The 16,891-nt window shown below is 34.5% G+C and overlaps 1 long non-coding RNA gene and 1 pseudogene across 1 annotated transcript; both read left to right on the top strand.

Moving 5' to 3' along the window:
* The first annotated feature begins 3,326 nt into the window (after positions 1 to 3,326).
* On the top strand, positions 3,327 to 5,351 carry LOC146914043 (uncharacterized; annotated as a pseudogene).
* Positions 5,352 to 8,663: 3,312 nt separating this feature from the next.
* On the top strand, positions 8,664 to 10,617 carry LOC146914042 (uncharacterized). The gene is made up of 3 exons (XR_015016446.1): positions 8,664 to 9,048; positions 9,986 to 10,108; positions 10,193 to 10,617. It is a non-coding gene; the product is annotated as an uncharacterized LOC146914042 (long non-coding RNA).
* Positions 10,618 to 16,891: the final 6,274 nt, after the last annotated feature.

Genomic DNA, 16,891 nt, shown 5'->3' with positions numbered 1-16,891 from the left:
AAGGGGAGTGAATGTAATCTCGGTTATAGGGTGAACTAAGATAAATACTTTGTGTCATCTCTTATCTCCTATATCTTTATTTTCCGCTGCTATCCATTTTCCGGTATCATAAAAAGAGAATCAAAAGGAGACCAACACAATTCAAACCTCCTATCTTATGTTTTTCTCGCCTTCGGGTTCTTCATGATGAAACCTCCAAGAAGCTTGATCTGAAAAAGAATAAAGAAGGAAAGCCCCCAAGAGAAGGTCGAGGACCTCTAGCTCGACTACGTGAATACACGCCCTTAACAATTTTCAGGGATAAAATCCTAATTGAATGCACCTCCACAAGATTCAAGGAAGTTTGAATAAAGTTTCTAAAATATCAGCGTCCAAAGCAAGTGCATAAAAAAGCAAGTACTTTCGGTTCCACAAATGTCATGGTCACAAAACCAAAGATTACATCCATCTTAAGGATGCAATTGGAGTGTTCGTACAACGAGGAATGATAAGACAATACGCCAAGAACTCATCCCCGAGAAAGGAAGAAGGTTGAATCCCACCCATTCAAAGAAGATGAATGAAGCAACCATCTAAGGTGCAGAGGACAAGAAGGACCTCAACGTTGTTATGGCGATCAACGGCACCGAAAATTTTGTTGCCTTCCCTTAAAATGCAGAGGTAACAAATCCTTCCTATATGAGTACTTGGGAAACATTTCCTTCTTCCCTCGTAATTCTGGAGAAGGAATAAGCATAGCAACGATGGGGAAGACCAAAAGGAAGTTCGAGGAACTAATGAGCATCACCCAACACACCGTGACTTTAGCGAGGACAACTAGAAGACCCCCAGCGACGAGTCTATGATAATGAGATCCAAGATGGATTACAAATGCAGTAATACCATTGGTCGTGCAAGCATACACGGTAAATTTCGATGTTCGCATGTTCCTTGTCGACCTCGGAGCCTTATACAACATCATGTACACCAGTCCGTTTGAACCTCTCCGGTTGACAAAGAAAAATCTAGTTCAATATGTTGGGTTTGATATTTTCGGATGGCTCGTCGCACATAGAACCAACACTTCCCAAACAAAGCAACAATCAAGATCAAAATCTCGACCAATCCAACAATCCAAAAAGACAAAACCATCAGATATCTAAACGTTGAGATCAATCCAACGACTGTGACATCCCATCGAAAACCAACGCTAAAAGGCACTCAAAGGCCTATGTAGTCAAAGTACACTTTCTAGCCTTTGCACCTAATAGTAACGTTGAGATCAATATGAACTGGCAATTAATTATGAATGTGACAAAGAACAACTTCCTTGCAAACATGATATCCTTACAACCAGAAATTCCATATGAACTCGAAACTCTTTGCGGGCTTTTTTTTTAACAATCCACGTCTTCTTTGTCATATTTAATTTAATAATAAGTGTCAATCCTAAAGGCTAATTTTTAAAAATACTTGGTAGAGATATGCATTGTTATATGCATGGGTCTAGGTTCGAACCCCGGACAACCCACTCATTCACCTTAAAAAAGGTGAATTTTAGTCACTAGTCTACTTGAAAAAAAATAAAGAATATAATTAATTTTAACATTAAATGCTTAAGGTAGAAAATTTGTAAAATGTCTTAATGATATGGCTTTTAATTAAGAAAAGTAAATATACATATTGCAACCACTATGGGTGTTCAAATTCAAACCGATCTAAATTAAAACCACAAACCGATCGAGAAAACCGAAAACCGTACAAAACCAAATAATATTGGATATGTTTGGATGACATTTTATGAAAACCGCTGGGATTGGATCATATTTTGGATTGATTTTTCAAAATCGAACCGAACCACATACATACATTTTAATATATATGGCCATTTTTATAAGTATAATATATTATATTAAACTATTATTATTTTTCTTTTTAATTCTTTTAATAGTATATATGAGTTTACCTTAATCAATTTTGTTTCTATTTCATATGTTTCAAAGATAATCAATCAATTTTATAAACGATATGTTATATTTTATATCAAACCTATTATTTTAGCATATTTTTATAAGATTATTATTAATAAAAAAGTTACAATTTGAAATTTGGATATCCAAAAATTGATCCAAATTAAACCACATTAAATTGGATCGGATCGGATCGGTTTTTAAAATTAATCATACAAAACCAAACTGAACCACATATAATTTTATCTTTGGATCAGATGAGTTATTGCCTCAAAACCGATCCAAACCGGATCGCAAACACCCCTAGCAACCACTTCAACATTTGCAGCACATCCCCGCTAGTGAAGGACAACCATGAACCAACGTTAAAGTTGCTTCTCACCTTCTTCAACCGACACTTGTGTTCTCCAGTAAGAACAAAAGTATTTTGATATATTTTCTTTTCAAATAAGATCCAGTTTGGATTGGCTTATTCAGAGCTTATGTGGACTTATCTACTAACATAAACATTTTTAAAGGTGTTTGGGCAAATAATAAAAACAGCTTATCACAATTTCATAAGTTGCTTATGCCATATTCTAATAAGCCCAAATTTTGGCCTTGTTTGGATAAACAACTTATATTGATGCTTATAGCATCGGATTATAGCCCTAAAGCTTACATCATAAGCTCTTTATGTTTGGATATATATATACACTAAAAAGTACTTACGTAAATTGAAGTGTTTGGATGTGTCATTATATAAATAATTATGAAATATTAAAATATTTTTGATTTAATTTAGAGAATCAAACCACAATTTTTTTAAGGAATTAAACCACAATTATAAAGTTGTAAAAAGAACAATATTAAAATATAGTAATAATTAATTTTAACATACATATAAAAAAAGCTTTTGGTCTCTGTGAATATAGTCAATTTTATTTTTTAGTTCTCATAAATAAAATGACATGCTGTGGTCCCAATAAAAAAATTCAGCGAATAGTTTTAATCTTTGTTAAATTAAAATTTGTTTAATTATGATTAAACTCAGAAACTTTTGATTTTTTTTCATACTTGTTTAGAACATTATAATAAGTTCCTCCACAAAAAATGAGCTCAAAAATTGATTTTTAAGCCAAAAATTTACTACTTTTATCTTGAAATTTGGACGTTTAAAAAAATCATATTTTTCCCGTGAGCATAGCTCGGTTGATAGGATAATGCATTATTATATGCAGGGGGTCGAGTTCTAACCTCAGACACCCCACTTATTCACCTTATAAGGTGAATTCTAACCACTAGGCTACTTGACAAAAAGTTATAAATTTTGGTAAAAGAGTTTTTTAATAATATTATTAACATGTCAATTTTTTTTACAAAATTTAAAAGTTTAAGCATAGCTACACAAATTTAAAAAAGAAAAAAGAAATGCACTCAATGTACATTGGAAATTCTTGTCATTAAAAAAATGCAATAATATTCATAATATCGATTAAGATTCCTAACAAAAAAGAAAAGAAAAGAATAACGATGAAGATAGAAAGACAAATAAGAATGAGGAAGGTTTATTTGTCAAAAAAAAAAAAAGAATGAGGAAGGTTTGAGAATAAGGAAGATCGATGGAGATGGAACAACTGGTGAGCATGGGTTTTTCGAGGAGTTAGCCGCCCAAGCTAATTTGGCCGCCACTGGCAGCAAATCCATCGTCGAAGCCACGGAATGGATTCTCACACAAAACCCTAACAAAGGTAACTCTACTGATAGCCGTTCATCATCTTTTTCTTTCCAACCTAAACTCAATCATTTCTTCCAACAAAAACAAACCAAACGCATTAAAGAATACAATCACAAACTCAAACTCAAACTCAAACAAAAACACAAACTCAAGCACATACACAACGAAACAAACCCTACACTCATCAACCGTTATACGAACGTCTGCGTCCAAGAAATTTGGACGAAGTTGTCGGACAAGACCATCTCCTTGCAAACAATTCCATTCTTTGTTCTACAATCCAACGCAAACGTCTCCCTTCCATTATCCCGTGGGGTCCACCCGGCACCGGTAAGACAACTATTGGCAAAGCTATTGTTAACTCAACAAATTCCAATTTCTATAGCTTTGTCTCTTTATCTGCCGTTACTAGCGGCGTTAAAGACGTTCGAGATGTTGTTGAAGACGCCGGAAAACTCGGACACGTAACAAATCAAACCACTATTCTCTTTGTTGATGAAGTTCATAGGTTTAATAAATCTCAACAGGATTCTTTCTTACCCGTCATTGAAGATGGAAGCATTGTCTTCGTTGGCGCCACTACTGAAAACCCTTCTTTTCATTTGATCACACCTCTTTTGTCTCGTTGTCGTGTCCTTACCCTTAACCCTCTTCAACCAGATCACCTCGTTTTGCTTCTCAACCGTGCCGTTGCTGATACGGACAAAGGCTTAGTTCAAAGCCTTGGTTTTGGTTCTGGTTCTTCCAAAGTTGATGTTAGCGTTGGTAACAATGTGGTTGATTTCATAGCTAACAATTGTGATGGAGATGCTCGTGTTGCTTTGAATGTATTGGAGATTGCTTCCGTTAATGCTGCTGCTCGGGTACAACGGGATAATCGGGAATTCAAGGATGTTGTTACCGTCGGTGTTAGTGTGGAGGATGCTAAGGAGGCACTTCAATGCAAGCATCTTGCTTATGACAAAGCTGGAGAAGAACACTACAATTTAATCGGTGCACTACACAAGTCTATGAGGGGAAGTGATGCCGATGCAGCGATATATTGGTTGGCAAGAATGCTTCAAGGAGGTGAAGAGCCGCTTTATATTGCACGTAGGCTTGTACGGTTTGCAAGTGAGGATGTTGGTTTGGCTGATCCTTTAGCTCTTAATGAAGCTGTTTCATGTTACCAATCTTGTCACTTTATAGGAATGCCCGAGTGCAATGTCATTCTTGCACAATGTGTTGCTTACTTGGCTTTGGCACCTAAATCCGTAGCAGTTTATAGAGCGATTGGAGCTGCTGAAAAGGTAGTGAGCGAGTCAGTTGGACAGAATGAAGGAGTGCCTCTTCATCTCAGGAATGCACCAACCAAGTTAATGAAGGAAATTGGGTATGGGAAGGGATACATATACCCGCCTGACAACCCTTCTTCATCACAGAACTACTTGCCACCCTCCCTTCAAGGGTTCAAATTCCTCAATTGGCCTGACAAGAATCCTTCTGAATCTGATGGATAAAAATGTTCAATTCCTAATGGGAGTTTTTATATGTCATTTTGTTCTTCCACTCACCTTTTTGGCATTGCAAAGAAGTGTCTAGTGTGTAGTATAAGTTAAGTAGTGGTGGGAGAATGGCTAATGCAAGTGTAATGCATGATGTAGGTATCGACTCAATTAAATGGTTATTTTGATGAACTTACTATTTATTTGCAAGTCTAATATATGATGTAGGATTTGACTCAATTAAATGCTCATTTTGGTGAACTTACTTTTATTTGCAAGTGTAACGTATGATGTAAGTTTCGACCAATTAAATACTCATTTTGATGAACTTACTCTTGATTGCTCCAAAATTGGTTCTTCCGCTTCTTCGAGATTTTTTATAATATAAAACCAATTAGTCAAGCTTTCATTTCCTGGATTTTCTTTTCAATCTCCCATTGCTACTTGATTTCATTGATATGATCAGTGATTTTCATGAAATTTGAATCTGGATAATGCGAGTTTTCTCTTCTATGTGACCGTTCAGTCTCTGTTTATTCTTTTGGTATTCACTTTAATCATTGAGAGAAAAAAATTAGTTTATTACTTTGATTTGAGAAAGATGAATGTCTGAATAACAGGTTTGCTGGACTTTGCTGTACAGTTTCATTGGAAGTGGTTTTGATACTAACGGTCATTTGAGAAGCGGAAGGAAACGGTCCCTATAGATTTTGAAATTGTAAGTTGATTACTTAAAAGAAACTTATTATCATGGAATCTGATAACAACTATGATCAATGCAGAGATGAACTTAGCTATATAATAAAAAAGATTATGAGACAAAACAAAAACCTACAATATGCATGCTGAACTCATAAGTGATAATTAATAATTGTTCCATTAGAAAGGAAAGAAGAGTCTAAAAGTACAATAATTTCCAAGGAAAGAAGAAAACCTATGAAATCATTTTTGAATGATTGAGTCTGTCAAAATAAGATTTGGCATTAAGAAGAAAAGACTTTATGATATCCAAGTGGACAGAAACAAAATCAAAATCAACTAAAACCATTTGAATGTCATGTTTTTTTCTGTCTTATATTTAGCTATTAAATACTTTACAATAAGTAAAATAAAATTGTTTATTGTTCTATTATCTGACTTTGACGAAAAAGATGTTGATAAGAAAAATATGGTTTCAAAATATGCATTTGGTTTCTCAAGAACATATTGCCTTTATCAAAACGTTTATAGTCCTTGTTTTGCTTAGTAATTTTTGTTGATATATCTCAACATATGCATTTCACAATTTGGTTGGATTATGTATGTACTGGATAATGGTCAATATATACTATGATATTATCTAAAATATCATAGTAATTGTTACATACAATCGCTTATGTTTTCTAAAATTGTTACTAGGGTTTGTGTCATTGTCGTGTCTATGTGTCTTTCAACCTAATTGTCAATGTCCCTACATAATGTGTTTGTTCATTATAGTGTACAATGTGAGAATCAAGAGAATTATGGATAGGGTTTTATGAAACCACCAACAACACTGCCACAATAGCAAGTGCTATGGAAGACCATCCCTTGATATGTACAAACCAATTAGTAGCAGCTTGTGTTTTATCCTGCATTCAACAAAAACAAGTCATTGTTAATCTTCTTCCTTTCTTGGGATGAGTTCTTGGTGTATTGTCTTAGCTTTTCTCGTTGTACGAACACTCCAATTGCATCCTTGAGATCGATGCAATCTTCGGTTTTGTGGCCATGACATTTGTGGAACCGACAAAAGTTATTTTGTTATTAATTCCCGCTGTATAACGTTGCAGCTGGATTCGTGGAGTCGAATTAGTCTTCTGTGTTTGTTTATGATATGCACTGCAATCTGCAAGGCTGTTTTGTTCGTAGCTCTGTGACCTTCTCTTTGTATTGTGCTTAGTCGTACTTTGGTTTGGGAGCGGCTTTGGTTCGTAGCTCTGTGACCTTCTCTTTGTATTGTGCTAGCTTGCTCGGTATCAATAAAATTCTGCTTAAAGACAAAAGGTCTGAGCTTTGGTCGGAGCTTCTTCTCATTTAAACTCATACTCAAACCTCTTACATTGCTCTTATTTTAATAAAATTGACTTTAAGGGATTAATATCTTCCAAAAATCTTCCAAAAAATGATTTTAAGGGATTTGTAATTTTCCTTCTTCAATTTTGAAAGGTTTTAGTTTTAAAGAGTTCTAACAAGGTTTTAGTACTAAACTTCTTTGGAAATTTCATTGCTTAATGAGTTTCACTATGTCATATACTATGTTTAATTATTTATTCTCTCTTCATGAATCATGTATTTGTCCCTTCTGGTTTATATAAACAAATATGGATATGGTAAGGATATTTTTTGTGTTCTAGTCTATCTTTGATATTTGATCATTCACCCTAACAAGGTAGCTTTGGACAAATCAAGATAATAAGCCTTTCATAGAAGCATTTCCTTATATCAAAATGTTTCTTCCTACATCTGCATTGTTAGAGAGATTTCATTGTCTGCAACAACTGGTATATAATTGTAACAATTTTTAATTTTACTAATGTGGGTGCGAAGCCAGAGTCCTGTGGCATTGTTCCGGAAGATGACGATGTAGACGAGACCAATGTTGATCCCTAAAATTTCATTTTTAATTCCAATGCCGAGAATGATAATTCTTGTTTAATGCATGAGAATAAAATGTAAACATGAGAATTCCAAATAAAAAACATTAGAAATAAAATGTAAAATAAAAGGTAAAAAGAACATTAGAAACAAAAACTGTGTGCATATGTGATGTTTTTTTCTTCTTTTTTTCAGAGTAATAAATAATCAAAGACCTTTTGGATGCTTTTGCTTGATTACTCAATTAAAATAATTAACTTGAAGCATGTATTGAAATCTTTAGTTTTATTAGAACTCATTTTACTCAATTAAAATAATTAACTTGAAGCATGTATTGAAATCTTTAGTTTTATTAGAACTCATTTAGAAAGTATAAATTATTGGATACTTTTGATGTGTTTCATTGTTCTTGTGTTGGCAGTAGCTGCAACCATGGATTAGAGACAAATAAAATATATGCAGCATTAATAGAAATAATGAAACAAAAGCGTGTAAGTTTTCCTTTTCTATCTAATAGTGCACTGAGAAGTATTATACCTGTGCAGTTAAGAAATCAAATGTGAAAAGAACATTAAAATTGACTGCTAGTCAAGCACATTTAACATGAATGAATAATGGAGCCACACACTACCACCAATGGTAAAAATGCCACCTATCATCTTTGAACAGTAATTTAACATGGGATAAAGCAAATTAATCTTGCATCCCAAGCATTGTTTGCTGGCGGTGGAAAAATTAATGAAAAAGGAAATCAAAAAATAAATAAAAAAATGTCAACAATTTCTTTGGGTGCCAAAGTGGTACCGCTACTTTATACCATACAAAAGATGTGTAGTGTAATTTAATTAAGTGGACGGTGGTGCTAGAACTTCAAAAGAAACACATGCTTAATAAGAAATATAATGGACGGTTACAGAGTTTCAAAACACTATGCCATGTGCTTAATGTGATAATACATGGAAGGTGCTACTTCACGTAATAAGGTTGGTCGGTACTCCAATTTCTTACCCAAAATAAATACATCACATAGTTTTTTTACCTTTGATTGGGATTTTATCAAAATCAATTGCTGACTTAGATAAAAGAAAACGTGGTTATTACCATGTACAGTTGCATGTCATGGAAAGGTTTGAATAACTCCCTATAAATTAAGACACCAATGTAAACCCCCTTGCTACTGAACTTCATCTTCTAAGTCTAGAAATATATTTCTTGAAGACCTGTCTCTTTTCCCTTGCGAGTACCTTGTTCTAGAGTTTGGCTTGGAAGGAAAGCGTCTAAGGTAAGGGCACTTCCCCATACTTGTCATAACTAAGAGTAGTGGTTAGGTATTATGAATTAAAAAGTATGATTCGTAATCGTTGTTAAAGAGAAATGAAATTAAAACACAATCTTATAAGATAATATTTAATCTTTTATAAAATGATATTCTTATTATATTTTACGTATTTCTGCACGAGTATGTGATATGTGATGATGGTTTTGATTGTTATTATGTTTTATATGTTTCTTTGATGTTTGAGAAAGAAATATTGGATGAACAAAAAAATTGAAATGTGGTTCTATTAAAAAATATGATTATACGTATCACACATCCTCATTCATGTTATAATTTTTGGACCTTTACTAATAAGGTAAAATTGTTAAAGTCTGAAATAATGGACAAATGATTCTAGTTGGTGTAACATAATAACATTTCTCATTTTTATATCTATGCATGCATTCTGTTGTGAGAGAAAATGAAATGTTGAGTACGTACCTTGTTTCTCTTTACGCACAATGTCAAGTACAACATCATCATCAAGGTCTTGGAATACTTTCGGTTTCTCCATACCTATGTTGTTGTCGTTGTCGTGAGTGTGTCGCTGTGTGGAGTTGAAATCTATGGAAGAAGAATAAAACTTATAAGAATTGAAGTAGAGTGGTTCAATTCATGAAAAGGTGTTTATTTTTTTTTTCTCTCAACAAAAATACAATGTGAGACAACTGTTCAAAGTGTTCCATTCATTCATTAATTCATTTTGTTTCATAAAGTTTTTAAATGCATAATTAAAATCTCACTATGGCTATTGGCTGATGCTTATTTAGAATTTACATATTTCTGGACTTTTTTTCAACGATAATAAATGTGGTCTTTTATAGTAAAAAACAACCTTTTAAAAATCTCATTTCTGTTCCTAAATAAAAAATCTCATTTCTGTTTACGATTATTTTTTTAGGGGGATTACTAATAGTTATCTTAAACAACAGCTGACATGGCAGAAAGTGCAAGAATGGCTGCGGAAGCTTATCACACAGCAAATCCACATTTTATAGCAAAAGTCACTAGGGGAAATAATGCGGTGATAATTTTATTTCGTTGTTTTTATTTAAATTAAATATTAAGTTATTTATGTTGCGTAATTGATCTCTCATCCATTTTGTAGTATGTTGATGCTACTTTTGCTTCACGCCATCTGAAAGAAAATGATTCTATACTGCTCCGAAATTCTGATGGAAAAGAGTGGGAAGTTTCTGCGGAAAAGTTTAGTACGATTACAGGTCAAATGAAAATGACTAAATTTCATATATTCAAAAATGATAACTATCTGTGTCGGGGAGATTACTGTGCGTTTGAATTGATTGAGACAAATCCAGTTGTTCTAAATGTCATAATGTTTCGTGCGAGTGACTATGACAATTAACAAATTATAAATTCTATGATTATTTGTTATTGAATCGTACGAACGGGATATGAACTTTTATGAGATGGGTTGAATCTATTATTGTACCTTCAATTTCGAACATGTGAAGTTGTCTCATATTAGTTCATGTAATAATTATTTTACTATTAGATTCTAGTATTTGGATTCGTGCTAGAAATTAATTATCTTAATGACTAATATTTATATAATTAATTGTAGTATCTATATTTAAATGACTAATCCTTAAAATCTAAGAATCAACTTTGACTTCGTTCAAAAAAAAAAAAAAGGAATCAACTTCGACATAAAATATTATTTAACAAAATAGAATATTTATAATCATTAAAATAAGCTTGAATTACATAATACTCTTAGAAAACAATCATATATGTGTTTTCTTACAATACATTAGCAAATGATAGAGCATTGTGGATATGTTTATGAACAAATTTTATCTTAACTTGTTAACATTTTGGAGAGCTATTAGTATAGAGATAAGATCCATTGACACCGGATGTCAACAGATTCGTTGACACTAAATCCTATCCATTAGTTTTCATAATTTTAATGGCTCATTTATTCATATTAGTATTAGCGTGTTCACCTTCTTGCTAGCCCCACTCAATAATCATGCTTCTTGTCAAAAATGAAGAAGTCCAACAAGCATGGTTTTTGATTTAGAAAAAAAGGTGCATAGCTTTATTTGTAGAAATCGATTGTCGAGAATCCTTCTTTGAAATTTCACTTTTAAAATCTCACTATGGCTATTGGCTCATGCTTATTTAGAATTTACATATTTCTGGACTTTTTTAAGTTAATAAGTTGTAAGCTCAAATGCTACTTGAAATAGCGTATGGCAATAAGCCATAAGCTCTCGAAATAATCTATAAACTCATTGTGAAAAGATCATTACCAAACGGATCATTTTTTGCCAAACAAACTTATATGCTATAAGCTCGTTTCATGACTTTACCAAACAGACCCCGACATATGTTGTCTATCTCTATTATACCAAAGATTGTTAAAAAATGAAATACACTTCAACAAAGACTAATCTTTCTCGTTCAAAAAAAGTCTTTGGTAATCTTAATAAGAAGAAAAAAATTATTTTATGTGAAAAAAATCATTTTTTAAAGTTTTAAGATCATTTCGTCGGAAAAATGTTTTAAGATGAAGTTATTTTACAAGAAAGTTGTAAGATGTTGAATGCATAATTTTTAAGATAATATTTTTTAAACTTAATTAAATTAAATTACTTAATTAAATTAGCAATCCACTAATTAATTAAATTACTCATATCAAATTGAGAGTAACCAACCACTTAATAAATAAATAGCAATTTAACTTACTTCAAAACATAAACTAACTAACAAAAAATTCTCCAATATAAACTTCAATGTATAATTTCAATATTGACGTATATTAAAAAAAAAAAGATCAACATTTGATTTTCAACTTACCTTTATGATCTCATAAGCCTCCTGTTTCAAAGCATCTTGGTGTTTATTGTCCAATTAAGATAGGAAAAATGGAAAACAACATCCTACATGTGAATTTGGATTCCCTAGTCCCACATTCACGTAGTTCGGACATAGGTGGCTGTTCGACCAGATGAGACGGTCCAAAAAAATCTAGATTATATTTTTAATATGAATTGATCGAACAGATTTCTTGATTGCGTGAATGTAGGGAATCGATGACTGCATATATATTGAGTAACAATACTAAAAGGTTGAAATTCCATTAGTACATTTAACACTAAATATGGAATTGAGTGAGAGTGAGGAATGTTACATAAAAAGGCGATAAGGCGAAATGGGTTGGCTCTTCATCAAATGTTGAATGTTTGGGCGAGTTCGCTTGGAAACAATCCCGAGTAACCTTTTGAATTGAATCTTGTCGGAGTCACAGCCAATGCAATAGCAACGAACATACCACAAGTTCCTACATACATACACATTCAATTTAATCATATTAAGTATAAGCACAAAAATATAAAATACAAAAAATGAAAGAAAGAAGAAAAGGAACATTGAATTGAATGCATACCATTTGAAAAAGGCACTTCCATCAAGAGCAAGAATACGATGAATGGCGCAAACCCTTTTTTTAACTCTTATTCTTCTTTGTGCCATATTACAAGTAATGAGTGATCCATTATGAAAATAAACAAAACAAGTAGTGAATGTGTGTTTGCTTGTTGGTGTGTGGTGTTGTTCAAAATAAACGAGAAAAAGGGTACTAACTCTTTCCGCTATGAACCAAAACCTTTCGTGTTCTCTAGTTTTGGGACACAACATAATTTGATGGGACACTTTTGATTTTTTGTTTTCGAAAATAAATTGAGTTAGTGCCTACTAGCTTAGATTGATTAATTAAGTTAGGGGCACTAGTGAAGGACATTAGATAGTAAATTTTTATGAAAGTTTATGTAATTACCGCATTGAAAATTGAAAAATTTAACATTTAAAAAATTAATTACTTGATATAAAATGTTTAAAAAGTGTTTCGGGACACTTGTTAATTAGTAAGACCCTTTAGTTATTTATTAGAGTCGATGAGCTTTTTCGTCCTTCACTTGTGTATGCACGTTGAAGGACACATGATTTTTTTCTCTCTTCACGGTGTCACAAATGGTTTTTTTTTTCTCTCTTCACAAGAAAATTTTGCTTTTTATTATTTTTTTAAAATAAATGGTGACATGTGCCACTTTGTGGTTGGTCAATGTCTCATTACATTGGCACCACAATGTCACCCAAGTGTTGTCCAAATGAATTTTTAAAATAAACCCACTTAGGTTGTCTTGGTGGTGTTGGCTTGAGACCTCGGGAGTGTGCTCCTCCTTGAGGTCTCGGGTTCGATTCTCTCGACTTAAATTTAAGTGGGCTAATTTAGCTTCTTAAATTTTTCTATACCGTATATGGTTTTTCTGGTTGTTTTGCAGATGGCACCCAAAAATCAACCAACCAAGAAACGAAAAACCACTGCTTCCTCATCCGGTGTTGTAGACCGTCCCGCACCCTTACCCGAAACCCGGACCGTACCATTTACACGTCAAACAAAACCTATGCCAGGTTTCTCGAGCTGAAAAAAGAGAAAACTTGGCATGACAAAATTTTCCGGATTAACCCTAAGGGTGAGTATGCGGACATTGCCGCCGTGTTCACCGAGAGAAAGTGGGAGAAACTCATTAACCCCTACCCAAGGAAATTCTTTACCGGATTGTGATGCTAAGGAAATGCATGCTGCGTTTTCCTACACCACCATGGTTAGAGGAAAGACCATCCGCTTCGATAGGGATGCCATTAATGAATACTTAGGCAACCCTTACACCTTACCCGAGTCCGATGACCCCGACACACCTGCCTTGTGTCCTTATGGGGAAAGAGAGAGAGCCGCCGATTGGAACCTTGGTAAGATTGAGAGGGAGATTTTGCTACCGGGTAGGACATATGTGGAGTCCAAAGCGGGTAACCGAAATTTGGCGGCCTTCAGCGATATGAGGCCAAAAGCCGGGATTCTCGTTTAAGTTCTTAGTTCATAATGTACCGGCCGAAGAGTCATGTCACCACAACTCCCAAGAAAATAATGCCTCCTCTAATTTGGCATATTTGCAAAGGAAGGCCGGTGGATCTGGCTTCGATTATTTCAAGAGAGCTGAAGCATGTAGCTCTCGGTGGTGTAGCGGGACCAGAGACTAGACTTGCTTTCCCCGGTTTTATTATGGGATTGCTGAAGCATCATGAGGTGCCGGTCACCGAACCTTTTTTAGAAGAGCCGGTTTCTCCTATTGATGATCGATACATTAGGGGCTACATCAAGAAAGCTGCCATTAAGCCATTACCCTCCTCCTCTCTTGTTCCTCCACCTATACCTCCACCCGAGGATGATCCTCACCGGGACGATCCAGAGCGGGATGATCCTTATCGAGCATGCCACGGCGGGATGCACCTCGGCGGTTTGGTACTTTTGATTTTTCATCTTTTCGGGCATATATGGCTCGGTATGAGCAGCGAGCGATTGAGAGAGCTCGGGCACGGCGGCAGCAAGCCTTTCGGTTAGCTCAAGCACGGGAGCGAGAGAGATATGCACATGATGAGCCGGATGGCGTGTTTTTCGCGGCAACCGGGGGATCTACTCGCATCTCTACGATGCTCATATGGACCCGAGATGTTTTGCATTCACACCTACACAATTCAACGACTCTTGCATGTGGCCCGGGGACAGGCCAATTTACCCAGAGGGGGCGGTGGAGCAGGTGCTGATCATGGTGTTGGTGCCGATCAAGGTGTTGATGATGATACGAGAGAGGACAGCCACTTTCCATCCATCTGATGACATGGGTGATGATGATGCGGCACACCTTGACCGCATCTTTTGGATTTTTAGAGATGTTTAGTTTGCTTTGACTCTTGTTTTGACTCTTTAGATTATGTTTTTATTTTTATGTTGGAACAATTTATTGCTTTTGAACTTATACTTTTTGAGCACGGTTTTGGGTGTTCATTACTTTGGTTTAATTTTAATTTCGTTTTGGGTTAAATAGCTTAGCTTGTTGTTTGGTTTTTAACTTATTGCTTTGGATGAAATTTTTGATTAATCTTGCTTGTGTTTAGTCAAAAGAAAAAAATTGCTCATAAACATCAAAGTTTAAAGTGTTCTATGGAGCCAATTATTGAGCAAAAGCAGGTGAGTGATAATGATATGAATTGTGAGAAAGCGCATTGCCAAGATATTGGTTTCCTGTTATTCTAGGTGTTACTATGAATTTGAAATTTGTACTTGTGCACGAAATATATATCATTTAAGTCTTTTCATAAACATGAATATCTTTGAACCACTTAGTACTTAACCTAAATGTGAGGTAGCTTCAATCTGTTGTATATATGCCGGAGACCGATAATCATCGTCTAACTTGTTTTAGTTATGTTAAATACGATAATTATTTTGAACTTGTTTGAAAGCATGGAAAGGATCAAGGCACTTTTTGAATCGAGAGTAACCTACTTGACCACATAAAGCCTACCTGTGAGAAGAGTGAGTATACGATATCCCAATGCGAGCCAAATGAATCAAGTCCTCAAACATGAACTGTCAATATTCATAAGCACAATGCTTGTTGAATTTGCCCGAAATTTTTCAAAAATCCAGTTCATGGTTGAATCTTATAGGACTTTGATAATTTTACTTTGTTGAACCCTTAACCTCTTTGTACTTTGTCCCTTGCCTTAGGATAGGGGAACATTCAATTAGAGTTTTGTTGTATTCAAGTTGGGGAGGAAAAGGAGGCATTATAGGTTAAGTTATGGTGAAGTTGTAAAATAACCCGACAACATTAAATCAAAGAAAAAATTGTACATTTGAAAAAGAAAAGAAAAGAAAAGAAAAAGAAAGAGAAAAATCAAAAAAATAGAATAAGTTGTCAAGGTTATAAGTTTGATTGTTAATCACCAAAGGTTTTAATTCTTGGTAGGGAAGTATATGGATTTCAAGTTGTGATACAAAAAAATGTTCCTCTTTGATAGGCTTTTCGATCAATTGCCCCACATATGACATTTCTTTTGTAGCCCGGCCAAGTTATAACCCTTGCAAGACCTTTTGATCCATGCTTTTATGCTTTTTGAGACGATATTTGGATGGACACCTAACTTAAATAGGATGTTAGCATGATTGTTGGATGTGTGTTCATTACCTCGGTCATTGTTATCATTATATTGCATTTACTTTCAAAGAAGTGTGTTAGGTGTGGTTCATAGATAGATATGTTTATACTTTGAAGTTTATGATGTGTATTTTGTGCTTAGGACTTGTTTCACATTTATAGCTTGTGCTAGGAATAATGGAGAACTTCATGCTTGCCGGTGCTTTCACATTTGAATCACCACTTAAAAATTTTTATTTGATTTGAATTGTTTGGTATTGTGCTAGAAAGCTTGTCCAAAGCCTTGTTAGTTTCCTTTTGATTCTTTTGTTTGAGGACAAACAAAAAGCTAAGTTGGGGAGAGTTTGATAAGTGCTCAAAAGTAATATATTTCATGTGTTAAAAGAGGCATTTTTAGTGACTTGTTATGCAAGTTATCTACGGAAAAGCAACCAATTGTTGTAATTATACCATTTATGCTTTATATGCCTAATTCTACCCAATTTATGCAGGAAATGACAAGCAAGGACCAAAACTCAAGTTGTGTGAACCAAGCAAATCTCGCTTACGCGAGGTCATCTCGCTTAAGCGAGATTCCTCCGAGGAGAAGCTCAACCTTCGCTTGCATCTCGCTTCCGGGGTCGCTTGTGGATTTTGGCATCTCGCTTACGCGAGATCATCTCGCTTACGCGAGATTTTTCCAGGGAACAATTGTAAATCTCGCTCCCATCTCGCTTCCAAGTCGCTCGAGCGGGATTCCAAGGCGGTTTAAGTTTCAAGCAACCTCGCTTACGCGAGGT

The sequence above is a fragment of the Medicago sativa genome, chromosome 6 (genome assembly GCF_051527215.1).
Source record: "Medicago sativa cultivar Bolivia chromosome 6, Bolivia_mono, whole genome shotgun sequence".
NCBI classification, from domain to species: Eukaryota; Viridiplantae; Streptophyta; class Magnoliopsida; order Fabales; family Fabaceae; genus Medicago; species Medicago sativa.
The sequence above is the reverse complement of the archived record's forward strand: the minus strand, read 5'-3'. Positions and strand labels throughout refer to the sequence as shown.